The sequence below is a fragment of the Lissotriton helveticus genome, chromosome 1_2, assembly GCF_964261635.1.
Source record: "Lissotriton helveticus chromosome 1_2, aLisHel1.1, whole genome shotgun sequence".
In the NCBI taxonomy this organism is placed as follows: Eukaryota; Metazoa; Chordata; class Amphibia; order Caudata; family Salamandridae; genus Lissotriton; species Lissotriton helveticus.
The window spans coordinates 428,359,085-428,377,883 of NC_136058.1; the positions used below are offsets into that span (position 1 = coordinate 428,359,085).

General features: G+C 46.8%; 1 protein-coding gene across 3 annotated transcripts in view; it reads left to right on the forward strand.

The window, feature by feature from the left end:
• The window catches only part of LOC144807637 (uncharacterized), an 83,531-nt gene that overhangs the window by 15,085 nt on the left and 49,647 nt on the right, over positions 1-18,799 (forward strand). The window contains exon 1 of one of the 3 annotated variants that reach the window (XM_078673257.1): positions 6,442-6,492. The exons of the other annotated variants lie outside the window; for them this stretch is intronic. The gene's annotated coding sequence lies outside the window, so the exon portion shown is untranslated. Of the gene's footprint in view, positions 1-6,441; positions 6,493-18,799 lie in introns of those variants that run through there. 3 annotated transcript variants of the gene reach the window in all.

Here is an 18,799-nt window from a genome sequence, read left to right on the forward strand (position 1 = left end):
TATCACACGGACATGGCATGTTTGAACTGGTTTTTGTGTTTGGAAAAGCAACCAAGTGATGAACAATGCCCAATCTAACCCGTGTTAAAACATACTGGTGAGAGGGGCGTGTCACATATACAAGATAAGATTGGAGTCCAGGAGCTAAATTTAAATCTTTGTAGAATTTCACGGTAACAAGGTTGCCAACGGCTTTATCTCGCTCAGCTTTACGAAAGTTTAAAAATGTTGTCTTAACTTCTTTTTTTGAAATGGAGACAACCCTTTCGGGCTCACGGAGCACATCAATGTTAAAAAGAAGAAGATACCAGCGATGGATGTATCTTAACCAGGATATACGTGAGGAGTGATCCAAACCTATACAGTCAAGGATAATATCCTGGGTGAATCGAGTCTCTGGCTTAGCCCAAATAGAACGCCACAATAAGAGTGGCCGAACTGCTGCTAAGTCAGAGATATACTCGATCTCAACTTCTTTATGGATCAATTGGATGGAAGCAGAGGGGGGAACACATAACAATCTCCTTAAAAACTTGTTTTCCTCCTTCTGCAGGGAGATACCCTCACAGTGTCCCCACACCCCTGCCCCATACAGAGCAGAGGAAACACAACATACATTGTAAATGTTCATCATATCAAAAATACTTCGTGAGCCAAGTTTAGAGGCAAAGCGAAATATGCTACTAGTAGACCGTAGCATCCTTAATTTTACAGCATCAAATTCCTCGTTCCAGGACCCACTATTATTATATGTTATTCCCAGATAGCAAAAGGATTTAACATAGGTCAACTTTGTCTTATCTAGGAAAAAGGTATGTTTTACCTGCTTGGTTGCCTGGCCACATGACATTACATACGTCTTTGCTTTATTTACACAAAGCCGCCTAGCTTGGATGAACTGCATGAAATTATCAATTAGACGTTGTAAGCCCATCTGTGTTCGAGATAGAAGAACAGCGTCATCCGCATAAAGTAACAGCGGAACAGGTTTACCACCAATCAGGGGGGCATCTGCTGGGATGTCAATCAGGGTTCGATCGACACCATTAATAAATAGGGAAAATAGAAGCGGAGCTAAAACACAACCCTGGCGTATACCCCGAGACACTCTAAAAAACGGGGTACATTCACCAAGGGTCCCATAGCGGACTTTGCATGAAAGTTTCTCGTACAGTCTGGCTAAAAAATAAACTATTTCCCTTGGTGCCCCTGCATCGAGCAGAACCTCCCATAAAATATTATGGTTAACCAAGTCAAAAGCGCTGCTCAAATCAGCAAAACATAAAAAGAGATTGCCACTTTTAGCCACAGTATATTTACTAATTAAAAGGTCCAGATTTACGCATTGGTCCAGTGTACCCAGGCCTTTGCGAAAGCCATATTGGACTCTAGTTAAGATATTAAAATCAGTTGCCCAGTCTTCTAGCCTCTTCAGCAATATCCTGCTCATCACCTTTACAGAGGCGTCCAAAAGTGAAATTGGACGATAATTAGAGGCCTCTGATTTGTCACCTTTCTTATGTAAAGGAATGATAGTCGATTGACCCCACGTGGATGGAAAATCACTTTCAGCCGCACAATTAAAAATTCTCATCAAAATGGGAGCCCATAAAACTGTTTCATCTTTATATAAATCCAACGGAACCCCATCGGGACCAGGGGCCTTGCCTCCTTTACTTAAAGAGATTGCTTCATGGCATTCTTCCAGTGTTATGGCCATTGGAAGGGGCAACCATGGATTTATATCTGATGGTGGTAACTCAGAGGTCAACCCTTCTGGGTTAAATATTTTAGAAAAATGGTTAACCCAATCGTTACATGCCACATATGAGGTCAGTTCTGGGACATTCTCTTTATTGAGAAACGGACTATTAATTGTTTCCCAATAGAGTTTACTATTCTTAGTCTCAGCAGCCTCCCTCAACTTATCCCACGCTTCGGTCTGTAATACCCTTTTCCTTTTATTGATAACTGTTTTGTAACTGGCCCTGAGGTATTGTATGTCCGCCTTAACACGTGGTTTGGTGCCAAGAGCCCTCTTTAAGTCACGGAGGGCAACTATACAGGTCTTGTCAAACCACCCCAGCTTAAGACCACTATTGGCTGACGGGATCTTGGTAAAAATACCGTCGATAATACTGTTCATAGATACAAAGTGATCTATTAAGCAGCCAGAATCATAGTCATCGTCCAGGCAATAGCTAATTTGTTTCTTACATTGAAGAAGGACCTCCTTCTGCTTAGCTTTAGAATTTAAACCAGTCCATTTGATCCTTAAGCCCTTTGGTCTGGTAGGCACTATGTCAATTGTACATTTACCATCTGGAACTAATGAGGTACCATGCCCCAGAAGGGTAACGCGTAGGCTATTGTGGTCACTAAGGCTTTCCTCATTTACGTACAAATCAGTATAGTTTCCACTGCTAGACAGCAAAATGTGATCTATGAATGAACCTGCATCTCTGCCCGTAAATGTAGGGCATATTATTGCCCGTTTATCAACGTTGCAGTTTAACAGGGTCATGTCCAGCGTGACTAGTATATTATTTAACTTGGAACCATAACTGCAGTGTTGGAAGTGGGGAGAATCATCCCTCACCCCCAGGTCTCCCCAGTGGCTATTTGATGCTGCATCAAAGCCACAGATGTTCCCATTAGACAGGTGGCAGGGCTGCAAATTAAAATCACCAGCCCAAACCACCTCAGCCCTTCCCTTCGAAATATCAAGGGCCTTAATAATTTCCCTTTCCAGAGGCAGTAAAATATCCCCCCTAGTAGCATCAAAAATATTGTTGTAAAAATTAACAATAACTAAATCAATGTTCTTTCTACACTCCATCCTTATTACTTGGCTGTGTGTCCCCACGGTCGAACTATATTTGACCGTACAGTCACGCAGCTTGGTGGACACAAGCAATAAAAGGCCCCCCTTAGCCCTGCCCGAGCTGGATTTAGTTGCTCTAAGGCAAAAGGATGCATACCCTTCGACATAGATAGGGTCTGGACACCATGTTTCCTGTAATAGGATTAGGTCAAATCCCTCGCCTAAAAAGCTGGTCCAAAAAGGTGTACCTAATTTGCCGGAAAGGCCAGCAATGTTCCAGGAAATAAGAGAAATTCCTGCTGGTTTACCATAGTCACCAACAACAGACAACTCCGACTGATTTGCTGGTGGAAATAAAGCAGGACTATCTTCCCGAAAGATGGTGACTGGGCTTATGCTGTGACTAGCGGTAGTTATGCATGTGTCGGGGCTACCCCGATTACCTGTATGCTGAGGAGGTGTTAAGGATGTCAATATAGTAAGTTCGGCTGGTGGGGTGACAAGGGGGAGAGAACTCCCCATATCAAGAAAGGGCGTAGAAATATTTGAATCCAATGCTTCTGGAGAGCTGAGTCAGTCTACCTCATCTAACACAGCATATCTATTTGGATGGGCAAATTGAGAGGACATAGGATCTTGGGAGTGGGGCAGGTCCTGCCATGGTTGTTGCCACGGTTGTTTATCTAATTGTGGTGGCGGGAAAGGTTGCTGCCATTGGTAAGCAGACTGGAGTAAAGGTGACGGAAAATGAAATGGCTGTTGCCAGGGGGCTTTAACTTGGTGCATAGGAAAAGGTATGGCGTTTGGTAATTGCTGTTGTAAATTAACATAATGTGGAAAATAAGGAGGTGGATAAGGAGGTTGCGGCCAAGGTTTGGCAGCTTGCTGTGGAAAATACCCAGGTCCTCTATTATTTTGAAAAGTAGGACAAGGAGGGTTGGGTCGTGCTGGCTTTGATAAGAAATAAGACAAAGGAAGTGGATTGATTTGAGTCGCAGGACCACTATTGGGTGCGTTACATATGTAGCTTGCTGCCCCTACATCCCTAAAATTAACTGTGATTACATCCCCTACTATTGTTTTCTTGCTTCTGCCCACCCAGTCCCCTCTGCGCACGGTGAGAATTTCACCGTTCATGTTATTAGGAAGGGGTTTGTGTAGATGGAGCCATTGAGCACATTTATTTCTAAGCTCAGTAAACGTTTCTTTTACTCCCTCCTTCAATGGAGGAACAGCTGTCAACACAACGACAAAAGGGGAAACCTCTGGTGGTAGATTAATGGACCTAAAACGCGCCTGCTTTTGCTTAGACCCTTCTGGTTTATTTATAGGGAGGGGTGCAGATTTAGGATTAGGTTTTCCAGCAACATCTTTAGCTTGGATAAAAGAGGCGTTAATACTATCAGTAACAGGGTGTTGATTCGCCTGAACCGGAGCCTTCTCCTTAGAAGCCAGTACAGTTGTTGGTTGGTCAAAATTATTCCCTGCTTGCGATACAAGGGATATAACTGAGTTCCCAGGGACTGCAGTAACTTGACCCTTGTTTAATTCATCTTTAGGAGGCTGTGTGCTCGATAAACATTCAGGGGCTAAGTCTGTGGATCCTTGTAGCTGATCAGGCCCTTGTCCCTGCTTTTTGTGTGGCCATTTAGAATGTATTAACGAAGTAAGCCTGTCCACTTTAGAAATTAGAGGCTTAATTTGTGCTGCTAAAGTGGCTTCAAGGTCTAGTTTTAAATCTATTACCATGTTTTGTACCCAGCATGGGATGCCTGATGTCATTTGTGGAGTAGGGGAAATCAAATTGTGATTCCTAACTGGTGCTTTTACTTTGTTTTTATTTTTACCCTTCAATGTAACCTTCGGGGGGTTAGGAGCCCTTCCCCGGGGAACAATAGGTACGGGAACTGTTTCCGCATCGCTAAACCCGCTCAGACTCAGCCCCGCTTTGTCAGGAGACTGACAAGTTACTAGGTCTGGTGTGACTTCCAGGTCTTCAGAGGACGGGTCCGAGTCTGATGGGGCAACCGAAAGATCGACAGTATTAGGTACAGTCGTAACACTACTGATAGGCATGTTTATGGGTAAGGAGCAATTATTCATAGTCTGCAGAGCAGGTGATTTAACCTTTGCCAAAGGACCCAAAGATGAACGCCTAGCGTTTGCCAGGTCCATAGAGACTCTTTTTTCCAATAAAACAATACTTTGGTCAATGGTCTCATGGACTCGTGAAATAAAAAGATCAATAGGTCCAGTCACCTGTGCTACAGCCATGGCTTTTTTCGCGCGACTTCGAGTTCTGTTGCGTATAGTCGACATCTTGGGTGTTATAATTGTCAAGGACAAAGAAAGAAACAGGGGTACTGGGCCAGGGCCGTCCTTTGCCGTCCTTGAACGGCCTTAAACGGCCCGCTCTTTGCCCGGTCGTCGCCCCGCGCGCGTCCCGCGTCGCGGTAGAACTGAAGCCAGTGATGAAGGCGAAGGTTGGGGGCGTGGCCGCCGGGGGAAGAGGCAGCAGCTGTGTGCCGCTGAGGCTGCTGGACCTCGCAGTCCCCCGGTAGGCTCCACGCACAGTCTGTAGATTAAATCCTCAACCTGGGAGCGCGTTACTCACCACGGACTGTGGATCCGCTCACACCAGGGAGGACGAGGCAAAAGGAACGATGAGCGGCACCCGCGGAGCGGGTGTCGCGAACAGTTGCAGGAGATGGCAGAAAACACACAGCACGAGTCTGGCTCCTCACAGAAAGCAGGTAAGCCCAGAAAGCGCCAGTTGACCAGGGAAACCAGGTGGTGTTAAAGCGAAGGCTGGGGGCGTGGCCGCCGGGGGAAGAGGCAGCAGCTGTGTGCCGCTGAGGCTGCTGGACCTCGCAGTCCCCCGGTAGGCTCCACGCACAGTCTGTAGATTAAATCCTCAACCTGGGAGCGCGTTACTCACCACGGACTGTGGATCCGCTCACACCAGGGAGGACGAGGCAAAAGGAACGATGAGCGGCACCCGCGGAGCGGGTGTCGCGAACAGTTGCAGGAGATGGCAGAAAACACACAGCACGAGTCTGGCTCCTCACAGAAAGCAGGTAAGCCCAGAAAGGCATTAATAACAATATGTCCAACGCCGTTTCTTGGAGTTTCTTATATGTCTCCTTTTATTCGGTCATCAAATCACAGACAATTTACAGCCAGCCGACACGTGTTTCGTTGTAGGTCTGTACATTCACAGATGCTACAACTCTTCAGGGCTCATTGGCTGAATCCTAAGTCTTAAAGGCCCAAGTCCGGTGATAATTCCGACCCGGCAGGGTAACTTTGTATTAGGAAGGTAACGGTATATCGCACTCCGATAAAGTATAATAGGCTTCGTAGGTACCAGTTGTCCGCACTTCTGGGCAAAATTAATCAGTGTTTCCCATTCATGTGGTCAAATAAGCATCCTTAATAAACACACGGGTGCGTGTGTTTATACTCACTCTGCGGCCGAATCGCCCTCGCTCCAACTGGCGTCTGCACCCGGAAGTGAATCATCAATCATCTTTTTCACTCATTCGTTCATTCACTCACTGCCTTACTTTCTTATCTTCTGAATTCTTCTTACTTCTCCCTTAGAAACCTTCTGGATCCTCCGTCATCAACCAAGCAACGAAGAAATCAGGAACTGAAGTATTCAATGGGTAAGGGTTAATTCTTCTCTTTATATTTCTTTTTTCCTATTCACTTTAAATTGGTATTTCTCTCCAGTTCTAAATTACCGAACTAACTAACCGACGCACCGAAGCGCTCGAACATGCGCCTAAGCCTGGCACAAAATTGCGCTATTTCTATCTAACTAGACTACAGAAAGAACATAACTAATCTCTGAAAATCCATTGGTGCCTCGGTTCTAAAATCAACCGGCGCACTTCACAGCTGGTCTAGACCTCGCGCCCGTGTCCAGGAACTCAGGACTAGACCGGAAACTTCCACTGCGGTCCTCCCTGTTGGTAGTGTAGGGGAGAAGGCCCGGTTCCGCACTATAATCGCCCGCGACCTTTTCCGAGTGGGTGATCTTTGCAATGCCGGTTCAATGGCAGATACTGCGAGACAAAGAAGAGCTTTAATTACTTTTTGATGCACCCTGACACCTGTTCAGGGGGTGCAGAAGAGGTGAGGTTTGTACTGTGCTAAGGAGGAGAGACCTGTCCTGGGCTGGGGGTGCAGTGGAGGTGCGGCCTATCCAGTGTAGAAGTAAACCTCAGCAAGGCCCACCAGTGCAAGGGGTTCGCCCTTCTCTGCACAAAGTCCTCAGACCATAGGAAGAAGTTGGCACAGACCTGGAAAATAGATAAGTATAGTTTATTAACCTCCGGAGGTGGTACTACAGTCCACACAACACCCTTCAGTATTGTATGGAGTAGCACACCGAACTAAAGCACATGGCCCCTTTTATACACAAAGAGGGGGCTCAAAGAAGGTGGTACAAAACACACGAATGAGTTTTACATACATATAAGGACATTTTAGAAGCACAATCGATGAGTGGGCGGAGTTAATGGTTCTCGAGACCTTCGAGACCTTCGAAAACACATTCCTATCTGGAACTAATTACTAACATCTGCAGACTCTGGGCATGCGCTAAAACAGGAGATACTAAATATAGCCTGTTGCTGGCCAGATTTCGAGCGCAGATAACCAGGAAGTAGGACAAAACACACGGTGAGCACATGGCAGCATATGACAGACAAAATGGCTGCCGCAAATACAAAATGGAGTCGACTGAATTGTTACGATAGTTGCCAAATACAGCATGTCTTCTGCTAATGCTTAATCTAATCGCTGTCAAATTACAACATACGACCCTTTCAGCATTAGCTGAAGACATTCGACTTCCTGGGATAGTCTAAATATTCATCCTGTATATCAATTTTCATAATTTCAGCTACTTCTTTGTCTAAAATACTTTGTACTTTCATATCTGCAGTATTTCTCCTAGCTGGTATACAAGCAATAATGCACATAGAGCATAATATTGGACCACATTGCACACATATACAACATGTAAAGATGATCGCAATTATAATACACAGGACAGTCAATATTTTCCAGCCCCAAGCAGAAACTTGAGTCCAAAACCATCCCGCAAAAGTCCAAGTACCATTTTCTGTATGAATTTCTGCAGCAATCCTATGGAGTTTATTTATCGCATTATACACTGACGGTGTGTGATCAGGGATGAACACACAACAACTACTACCAATGATGCGACATGCACCACCTCGGTCAGCAAGCATAACATCTAGCACCATCCTGTTCTGGAGTGCAACAACTCTTGCAATTTTCAGTTCTTCAGTAATATTTCCAAGTGCTATAGCTGCCTGATTTGTAACAGCTTCCACAACCCTAGTCAATCGTCGCACTTTCCTACTATTTAATGCAGCACCTACAAAAAAGAACAGTCCTAGATTAAAGTCCACATATTGCTGTAAACTAGTATCTGTTTGATCGACATCATCTGTACTTAATGTCCTTTTATACAGATTCATGGTAATATTACTTAACAATTTAAGATCTCGATGATGTGATGCAGGTACTAAAAATACAGGGGGCAATAAAAACGATACATAACATACACCCGACCACCCAGCTGGTAGTCGGTAATACCCATAACTGCCACATACAAAGTATGTGTTATGTGAAGCTAGGAAAGAACTATCATTTATTCCATCTATATTCAAAACGGTAATGCAGTCACTTATTACAACAGGAATCTGTCTAACACTTTGTACACATAAGTTTGCTTTAGTCTTTGTAACAAAAATCACAAAGCGTTCACTTTCGGCAGAGTCTCTTGTGTTGGTGAAGACATATGGCGTTGAAATATTGTCCGGTCGGTATTCCTCCCATTCCCGTTTAGTTCCATTAGCTTGAGGATACCCATCTTTGTCTTGATAACACTCTTTATTTAAACGGAAAAGAAGTCCACCTACTGTAGGCTTTTGGTTGCAAACGAGAGAGTGAACCAGGCTCGACAAGAGCCATTATGTGAGAAAGGAAGAGGTATAAAAGGTGTTCTTTCTTTTGATGAGCTGGCATCATCCCGCATACCCAACAATTGGTTGTGTTTGTGGCATTATGAGTATTGTTGAGATAAGATTGACGATGCTTCTGCTCCTGATACAGGAGCGTAAAGAAGAAGTGCTCCTCCGGTATTGGCGTAGTTGTAACAAACAACTCACGAGCAGGAGTTGTCTTCTCAACAGACCAAGTGATTGTCGCCATAATCACCAAAGCAGCAATAAACCCTAAAGCACAAAAAATCTTCTTTCTCTCCATTTCAATAACTGCACTAGACAATTCTTCCAGAAACTAAAGTAGTCGTCAGAGCTCTTACCCCTGGGTAGCCGTTGATTTCTTCACCACGGGCCAAGACGGGTGTCACTACTCTAATGCATGGCTGACCCCCCCCCCATGCCACATCGGCTCTCCGTTTCACTGACCCAGGGAATTCTCAGACAACTTTCACAGGTACTGCAAACTCCTTCCTCGGCCTCAAATTATATCTCGATGCTCCAGGGATTGTCGGGTCCGGGAAAAACTCCTCGGATCCGTCAGGTGTCATGGCATGGCCTTTCTCCGCAGTCAAAACCTCTCGATGGTCGGTCAACACAGCAGGCTCCACCAAGGCAGGAAGTACTCTCCGGCAGTGAGTACTGTGGACCCAGTTCTTCCGATTCGTGACTCGAACTGCTGTCCTCGTAGCAAGTAATACTTGCTCTGGTCCGTGCCACCTCTGCTCCAGACTGCTCGACCTCTCGAATGACTTCACCATGACAAAGTCACCCGGTCGGAGTTCATGGCCTTCACCTGTAGATCTATCAGGTAGTGCTTCTCGAACCTGTTGATGAATAGAAACCAAGTTATCAGTTAATTGTGCCAAATAGTCATTCATTAAGACACAAGGTACATCATATACAGAACATGGTTTAGGAACTCCCCAGATATTCATTGGCCTCCCGAACACAATCTCGTAGGGAGTGAGACCTGTCCAGGAATGCGGCACTGATCTAATAGACAACAATTTCAGTGGCAACGTACCTGGCCAAGTCAAAGAAGTAGAAGCCTGTATTTTCGCTAATTTCAACTTCAGAGTAGCATTGTATCTTTCCACCCGCAATCAGCAGGATTAGTGGAACGCCGCATGGAACTTCTGTTTGATCCTTAATCCTTTCAGGACATACTTGATAACATTCCCTATAAAGTGAGGTCCGTTATCACTCCACAAAAGTCTACAAACACCATATCTAGGAAAGAATTCCTTCAAAAGCACCTTTGCCGTAGTAATAGCAGTGTTGTCCTTTGTGGGGTACGCCTCAATACACTTACTAAAGGCACATACCACCACCAAGACATACTTCAGATTATTGCAGCGTTCAAGCTGAATATAATCCATTTGCAAAACTTCAAAAGGTGCAGTTGGTGTAGCAAAACCTCCTGCAGGATTACGTGTCCCTTTTCGTGGAAGAGGTGTGGCGCCGCGGCCAGGGCGACTGACTCCGGAATCTGGGGATCACGGTTCGATCCCCGGCTCCGGCAGCAGATTAGCCCAGCACCATGTGACTCTGGGCAATAGCTTGCTTAATCTTCCAGACGGCCCCCAGCGCCTAGAGACCCTTACGGGTGATTGTGCGCTTTACAAATGTGGATTATTATTATTTATTATTTTCCAGGATTAAATTGCAAACAAATCATACATGATTGTACTACTCTCTTAGCTGTGATTACGCAATTTCTGGATGCTCCCAAACTTGCGTAAGCAATTTCACTATTGCTGAAGCTCCAACATGTGCCAGCCCATGTGCCATCTGAACCATAGGTTGTACAAAAGCTATGGGCAACTTCCATTTATCCATTTGCTTATTTCGCCAACAACCTTCATCATCCAATCCTCCATCTTTAGACCATTGCTCTTGTTCTTTCTCAGAAGCGGCTCTCTGTATCTCTAATACTTCTTGCCTAGCATCGTGCCACCGCTCAGCTTGCGACTTCACTACATACATGGAAGTAGTGCTGGGCTGTTTCGCAGTCTCACGTGCCACTCGATCTGCAAAGGCATTTCCTTGTCCCACCTTCTCTGTAACTTTCTTGTGAGCACTACATTTCACAATAGCTATTCTTTTTGGGTATGTCAACGCAGTCAAAAGGTTATGCACTAATTCTCTGTGCATTATCTGCATCCCATGTGATGTCAGAACACCTCTTTCCTTCCAGAGCAGGCCAAAATCATGCACCACTCCAAAAGCATAGCGGCTATCTGTATAAATGTTCACACACAACGAAGAGGAAGCGTGTCGCCGTCGCTGCCCTCACAACTCCGAAGGAGGGTGTCGCCGCTGTAGTTGTCGCACCGCATCAGGAGAAGAATCTCGCAACGAGGTCGGAGCGTGTCGCCGTCGCTGTGCCTGCTGTTGCAACTCCGAAGGGTCGCCGCTGGAACTGTCGCTTTGTACCGCATTGACCGAGAGCACCTTGCATCTCCGAGAAGCGCGCCGCCATCGGAGCTGCTGCCGTCGCATCTTGGATGTCGCTGCTGTAGTTGTCGCATCAAGCAGAAGCTTCACGCATCGTGGGAGAAGAGCGTCGCCGCTGGAGCTGTTGCCGTCGTAACGTATGGGTGTCGCCGCTACAGTCCACGCATCGAACCGAGGACTTCTCGCATCCCCGAGAAGTGTGCCGCATCTGGGAGATCTTCACGTCTTTATTTCTTTGTATCTAAACTTTGCCGCATTTCCCATCGCTGCGACATGAATGAATGAATATGAATGAATATATACTTGGTATAGCGCATGGCTACCCTAAGGCATCCCAGCGCTTTGACCCAGGACAAATCACCATCACTCATCGGAAAAGGAAGGTTTTTAGTTGTTTCCGGAACATGAGATGGTTCGGTAGGAGTCGGGTGCTCTCAGGAAGATTATTCCAGAATTTGGCCGCTTGCAGAGAAAACCGCCGACCCCCCGTACGGGATCTTTCGATCCTAGGGACTGTCAGGAGATTGGGTTCACTAGACCTAAGGGTTCTAGAGGGCCAAGAATATCAGGACCGTTATTTGTGATGGATTTGTGGACCATACACATGGCCTTGAAACCTATCCTCTCCTGGATCGGTAGCCAGTGTAGAGCACGCAGAGCAGGCTTAACCGAACTGTGTCTGGGGACTTTAACCAGAAGTCGAGCAGCGCAGTTCTGAACTGACTGCAGAATTTTGATAGTGCCTATCGGAGCGCCAAGATAGAGTGCGTTAGAATAATCCAATCGGGAGATGATCAAGGACTGGACCAGGAGTCGTCTGGAATCGGGAGGAAGGAGGTTCAAAACCTTCCTTAATACCCTAATCAGGCCAAAGCATGTTGCGGCCACCTTCCTTGCCTGCACTTGAAAGCCGAGGGAGGGGTCAAGCCAGACTCCCAGACTCTTGATATGTTTCTTTGGGGTCGGGGGGGGGACCCAGGCAACTCGGCCACCATGGATTGAGGTTCAGAGGAGCCTTGTAACCCATGATCATGATCTCGGTTTTAGTCCCGTTAAGTTTCAGAAATGAGGTTTCCATCCAGTCACAGACCTTAGTGAGACAGGGGGACAGATTGTTTGATCCAGAAGTCCCGTCTTCAGACCTCATAAGTGAGACCACCAGCTGGGTGTCATCGGCGTAGGTGACCAATTTTATTCCCCAGGGAAGTACCACCTCGGCCAGGGGCCTCATATAAATATTAAATAAGGTGGGGCTTAATGAGGATCCCTGGGGAACGCCATAGTGAAAGGGGAACTGTCTTGATGTATACTCCCCATCAAAAATAGAAAATGTTCTTTCTGCTAGGAAAGATTGGAGCCATTTAAGGGCAACACCGGAAATACCAGCCTCGCCGAGGCGGCTGATCAACAAGGAGTGATTGACCGTATCGAAGGCAGCGCAGCCTCCTGCATCTTCAATATTCCTAGCTTCCTCCACTACAACCACCAGGGCGGTCTCAGTGCTCTGTTTTGTTCTAAAACCAGTCTGAGTTGGATGCAGCACTGCCTCATTTTCAATAAAGGCGGATAAAGCTAGATTTACATGCTTTTCAGTGATTTTACTCATCCCTGGCAACAGGGAGATAGGGCGATAGTTTGACCAGTCCTCAGGATCAAGATTGGCTTTCTTCAATAAAGCTTTGACTCTGGCCTGTTTCCACAGTGGGGGAACCACTCCAGTGGAAAGGGAGGAGTTGATAACATCCCTCATGATAGGTACTACCACCTCAGAGACTTGTTTTAGGGCGGAGGGCTGGGCCATGTCCGATGGAGAGCCCGATTTAAGATTCTCCAAAAGTTTTTCTACTGTGGAATGATCTATCAAGGGCAGAGCATCCAGAGTAGGTGAAGAGACCAATCGAGTCGTGAGCTCAATGGGGTGTCCAAGATTATTTGTAGCTTCCTTCAAACAGAAGGAGGAGTAGATGGTAGCAACCTTGGAGCTAAAAAAATTAGCTTACTCTTCGCACCGTTTTAGAGGATCGGCCACTTCATTCAGGGGACTAGGCGGAGTAACCAGAGACTTGAAGATTTTATACATTTCCCTGGGGGAGTTAGCGGCTTTAGATATCTCAAGCTGGTAAAAAGAGGCTTGGGCTAATTTTAATTGGGTCTTGTAAGTCCTAAGAATAGCTCTGTATTCCGATTTATCCTCTAAGGTGAAATTCTTTCTCAACTTCCTCTCTAGCCTCTTACAGTTCAGTTTGAGACATTTCAATTCTGCGGTGTACCAAGGCATTTTATTGAAGCCTCCACGGTGCACTATTTTGCGTTTAGGGAGGATTATCCTCCCTAATTAACGGAAGGGAGTCCTTTAGGGATGATGCCAACTTCGCCACAGGCAGTTTTGACCAAGTCCGACCTGTCTTAGCGGTAGTTATAGAAGGCTGGACAGCAACCGTAGGCGTCCATGCAAATGAAAGTAGTGCATGATCTGACCATGGAATAGATAGCGACTCCTTCCATTGCATGTCCGTGAGATTGGTGTAAAAATGGTCAATCAAATGGCCAGCAGAATGAGTGGCTCCCTCCACAATTTGTTTCAATGCTAAAGCCCCCATTCCCTCTAAAACATTTTGCGAAGTCAGTGCTTCAGGGTCATCAATATGAATGTTAAAATCCCCAATAATAGAGAAATCTGAAGAGGTACTGCTAGGATGAGAAATTTTTTCAAGGAGGGCATTACAAAAGCCATTGTAAGAGCCTGGTGGACGATACAGTAGGATACCCGAAAGTGTACAGGTAGGCGAGAAGGAAATAGCGAATTCCAGACTTTCGCAGTCTGACAGTGGGTTATCCACAGTGCGACACTTAAATAAGTCCTTACAAATAATAGCTATGCCTCTGCCCCTGCCCTTGGGACGATCAAGCCTGCTTATCACGTAACCATGGGGCAAGGCCCTAACAATATCCGGGCCTGAGACCTCTGAGAGCCAAGTCTCAGTAAGAAACAGGACATCAGGACTATATTCCTCTAACAGCAGGTGGATTTCGACGGTATGTTTAGGAAGTGAACGGCAGTTCAGGAGCATTAGGGAGTATGTAATCGGAGTACAGGTGGAAGATGAAAGAGGGCCCTCCTGTTTGTCTTCACAGTGTGGACAGGAAATCAGTGGAGGGATAGATGGGGTTATAAGTGGGCAGAACAAACCCCCACTAAGTGCCAGCAGTTGATCTCTACCGTATAACAGGTCATCTTTTCTCCTGATGTCAGTCTCCCTAGCCCCTGGTCCCGTCCTGTCACGGACGGGCACAGACGGGCTTTCCTTGGGCGCTCCTTCGGCGCGGGACCGGCGCCTCCGCTGCTCGCGTCCGCTGCGCAGAGGAGTAGCCATCTTAATTTATACAATTCCGCCTACCTCCTTCCCCACCCTAGAACGCTGACCTGCCTCACCCAGTATGGCCGCCTCCGCGTACCAACACCACTCAGCTAGCAATAGGCTGAGAGGGGTCACACTGGTCCAGAAATACGGCGCAAAATAAACTAAAATGCGTGCGTTTTAAAATCCGGACTATACAATTATTAATCAATTGTGCAGCGTGACAGAAATTAAAATAATGCTACATGTGCCAACACAGTTTTACAATGTTAAAAAGACGAACAACTCCCGGCTTCCGCCTCAGGAGTGGCATGATGTGCAAGGGTCTGACCAGAGCGTTTCACAGGGCTCAATTTATACAATTCCGCCTACCTCCTTCCCCACCCTAGAATGCTGACCTGCCTCACCCAGTATGGCCGCCTCCGCGTACCAACACCACTCAGCTAGCAATAGGCTGAGAGGGGTCACACTGGTCCAGAAATACGGCGCAAAATAAACTAAAATGCGTGCGTTTTAAAATCCGGACTATACAATTATTAAATCAATTGTGCAGCGTGACAGAAATTAAAATAATGCTACATGTGCCAACACAGTTTTACAATGTTAAAAAGACGAACAACTCCCGGCTTCCGCCTCAGGAGTGGGATGATGTGCAAGGGTCTGACCAGAGCGTTTCACAGGGCTCAATTTATACAATTCCGCCTACCTCCTTCCCCACCCTGGAACGCTGACCTGCCTCACCCAGTATGGCCGCCTCCGCGTACCAACACCACTCAGCTAGCAATAGGCTGAGAGGGGTCACACTGGTCCAGAAATACGGCGCAAAATAAACTAAAATGCGTGCGTTTTAAAATCCGGACTATACAATTATTAAATCGATTGTGCAGCGTGACCGAAATTAAAATAATGCTACATGTGCCAACACAGTTTTACAATGTTAAAAAGACGAACAACTCCCGGCTTCCACCTCAGGAGTGGGATGATGTGCAAGGGTCTGACCAGAGCGTTTCACAGGGCTCAATTTATACAATTCCGCCTACCTCCTTCCCCACCCTAGAACGCTGACCTGCCTCACCCAGTATGGCCGCCTCCGCGTACCAACACCACTCAGCTAGCAATAGGCTGAGAGGGGTCACACTGGTCCAGAAATACGGCGCAAAATAAACAAAAATGCGTGCGTTTTAAAATCCGGACTATACAATTATTAAATCAATTGTGCAGCGTGACAGAAATTAAAATAATGCTACATGTGCCAACACAGTTTTACAATATTAAAAAATTGCTTGTTGTGGAAGCGCAACGCAACCTAAGGTACATTGACGCAGAGTGTTGCATCTAAGAACTGAACTGAACTAAGCTTAAATCTACTGTTAGATTTGGGTGTCTCTGGTTGGCACGGGTAAGTACTTCTGACAGGCAGGGACCCTCTCCTCTAGTCAGGATAAGGGGATTACCCTCTTAAAATAACCCCTGCTCACCCTCTAGGTAGCTTGGCGCGAGCAGACAAGATTTATTTCAGAGGCGTTGCAAGTTAAGCATTTGTGACCACATACAGTAACCCAGTGACAACACCACAAATGGACACCACACTAGTATTATATCAAAAATAGTTATCTTTATATAGAGACTTAGCACAAGACCAAATACCGACAAAATGAGCCGCAATACTATTAGCAATATAGAGTTCTTGTTGAAATGCGTATTTTAGAGTTCTCTGCGCTTCGTACCCTTCGTCCGGCTCTCACGGTGATGAAAATACCCAGAAAGAGTCTAACAAACTCAGCGGACACTCCTGCCCGATGCGTACCAAAATGCGGTGCAAGTCGTACACAGTACCTTTGCTTTGATGAGTTTGTCACAGACGATGCGTTGAAAAAGAAAGCGTTGTACGCGGCGATGTCCTCCTGTCGCGGTGCGAGCTACGGCTCGTTGACAGCGCCTGTGCGGGTAGGTGAACGCAGAGTCACGTTTCTTGAGGGGACGGTGCCTTATGCGGTGCGAACTAGTACAAGTGTCTGACCAGAGCGTTTCACAGGGCTCAATTTATACAATTCCGCCTACCTCCTTCCCCACCCTAGAACGCTGACCTGCCTCACCCAGTATGAGCGCCTCCGCGTACCAACACCACTCAGCTAGCAATAGGCTGAGAGGGGTCACACTGGTCCAGAAATACGGCGCAAAATAAACTAAAATGCATGCGTTTTAAAATCCGGACTATACAATTATTAAATCAATTGTGCAGCGTGACAGAAATTAAAATAATGCTACACGTGCCAACACAGTTTTACAATGTTAAAAAATTGCTTGATGTGGAAGCGCAACGCAACCTAAGGTACATTGACGCAGAGTGTCGCATCTAAGAACTGAACTGAACTAAGCTTAAATCTACTGTTAGATTTGGGTGTCTCTGATGGCACAGGTAAGTACTTCTGACAGGCAGGGACCCTCTCCTCTAGTCAGGATAAGGGGATTACCCTCTTAAAATAACCCCTGCTCACCCTCTAGGTAGCTTGGCGCGAGCAGACAAGATTTATTTCAGAGGCGTTGCAAGTTAAGCATTTGTGACCACATACAGTAACCCAGTGACAACACCACAAATGGACACCACACTAGTATTATATCAAAAATAGTTATCTTTATATAGAGACTTAGCACAAGACCAAATACCGACAAAATGGGCCGCAATACTTTTAGCAATATAGAGTTCTTGTTGAAATGCGTATTTTAGAGTTCTCTGCGCTTCGTACCCTTCGTCCGGCTCTCACGGTGATGAAAATACCCAGAAAGAGTCTAACAAACTCAGCGGACACTCCTGTCCGATGCGTACCAAAATGCGGTGCAAGTCGTACACAGTACCTTTGCTTTGATGAGTTTGTCATAGACGATGCGTTGAAAAAGAAAGCGTTGTACGCGGCGATGTCCTCCTGTCGCGGTGCGAGCTACGGCTCGTTGACAGCGCCTCTGCGGGTCAGTGAACGCAGAGTCACGTTTCTTGAGGGGACGGTGCCTTATGCGGTGCGAACTATTCCGTTGCGACGTATGAGCCGTACTTTGGGAGCTGGAGTCGTACAGTCCTTGAAAGCGGTGCGAGTCGGGCCATGCGATGCGCACCCAACTCTGTGCGATTCTCGGACTCTACCTCAGCAGTAGTGTGCGCGTCGTCCTGACCTGTTGCGAGTCGATGCATGGAGCGTTGTACACAGCGGTGCTTCCCAGTCATGGTGCGAGCGGCGGCTCGTTGACGGCGCTTGTGCAGGTCGGTGAACACAGAGTCGCTTTGCTTGTGGTTGGCGATGCTTTGTACGTTGCGGTCAGGCTTCGACTCGATCGTACAAGGTGTACACAGGTCCCGGCCTCTGCGGCGACTGAAAACAGCATTTCCAGCGGTGGTTTGCGAGGTGGATGAAGTCCAATGGTCCTGGGACTTCGTACAGGAGGCAAGCTCACTCACAAGCCCTTGGAGATCTTTTGCACAAGTTGGAAACCTCTCCCAGGAGCGCTGCCGAGCACAGACGTGAAACCCTCGCAGGAGGGGACTTCACCTTCGAGATCGTACGCGCAGGACTTCTACTGCGTTATAAATGGACACCACACAATGGAGTACTGATAACGAGTTCTTTATCAAGCAGCAGTTATTACGTTCGTTGCAGGTTAAAAGGTCATATATTTACATTCGGGTAAAAAGGTTCGTAAGTCTTTGATAATAGAGGGGGTGACAAGTAGGACAGTCTCAGTACGGGGGACCAGCACCAGCGTATCCGGCGCACAGCTCTCAATCCTCGAGCCGGGGGATACGGATCTGCTGTCGATGTTGATGGTACTGGGTGTTCCACTCACCCTCCTCAAGCCACGATGCTTCGGTAGTGCTGTTGGTCCAGCCGGACCAGAGTACCCTCGAGCCGCGACCAGGTCAGCAGGGCTCGAGCAGTAATGAGCGGAGTGTTTTGTAGTTCTTGGGGAGCTGCGACCTCGTCAGCAGGGCTCAAGCAAAGATGGTTACAGAGAGCCGCGACCTCATCCACAGGGCTCAAGCAAAGATTGTTCAAGGAGCCGCGACCTCGTCAGCAGGGCTCAAGCAAAGAAGGTTCAAGGAGCCGCGACCTCGTCAGCAGGGC